This window comes from Cicer arietinum, chromosome 3 (assembly GCF_000331145.2).
Source record: "Cicer arietinum cultivar CDC Frontier isolate Library 1 chromosome 3, Cicar.CDCFrontier_v2.0, whole genome shotgun sequence".
Classification (NCBI taxonomy): domain Eukaryota; kingdom Viridiplantae; phylum Streptophyta; class Magnoliopsida; order Fabales; family Fabaceae; genus Cicer; species Cicer arietinum.
In genome coordinates, this window is record NC_021162.2 from 2639499 (window position 1) to 2640062 (window position 564).

The 564-nt window shown below is 28.9% G+C and overlaps 1 protein-coding gene across 1 annotated transcript in view; it reads right to left on the reverse strand.

Annotated features, from left to right (window-relative positions):
* LOC101508938 (large ribosomal subunit protein P1-like) overlaps window positions 1–564 on the reverse strand; it is a 21975-nt gene that overhangs the window by 19070 nt on the left and 2341 nt on the right. The gene's annotated exons all lie outside the window — the stretch shown is intronic.

The following is a 564-nucleotide window of genomic DNA, read 5'->3' on the forward strand; positions in this document are numbered from 1 at the left end:
TAATTGGAGAAACTTTTCCGCTGCTTGTAAATTATAATGACTCAATTATTTATCCAAAGGCATTTCCTGATTTAATTCTTTGTTCGTTTTTAATTACTTTTGAAAAAAAAAATATACCCTCGCTTTGAAAAACGGGGTGTTACAGATTTGATCGCGAGCTGCTCCATATATCACGTCCATGTGGGTAGATATATATATCACGTGTGTACATAAAATATAAACATATGTAATATATATATATATATCACGTGTGTATATATCTACCACATGATATATATATATATATATATGTATATCACGTGATATATATATCTACACACATGGTTTATATATATTTATATATATACACCACGTGTGTGTATTACTTTATTTGATAACTCTATTTTATTATATGAATGTGAATGGTGAATGGTGAATGGTTTAGGGTTTAGGGTTTAGGGTGCTAAGACTCACTTAGATAAACAATTTATAAAACAAAACAAGTGTCTCCAGAAAACACTTCTGGAAAGGAGTACAAGTCTGGATTGACAAACTAAAAAGAAAAACCTATTCAAACAAACTAAA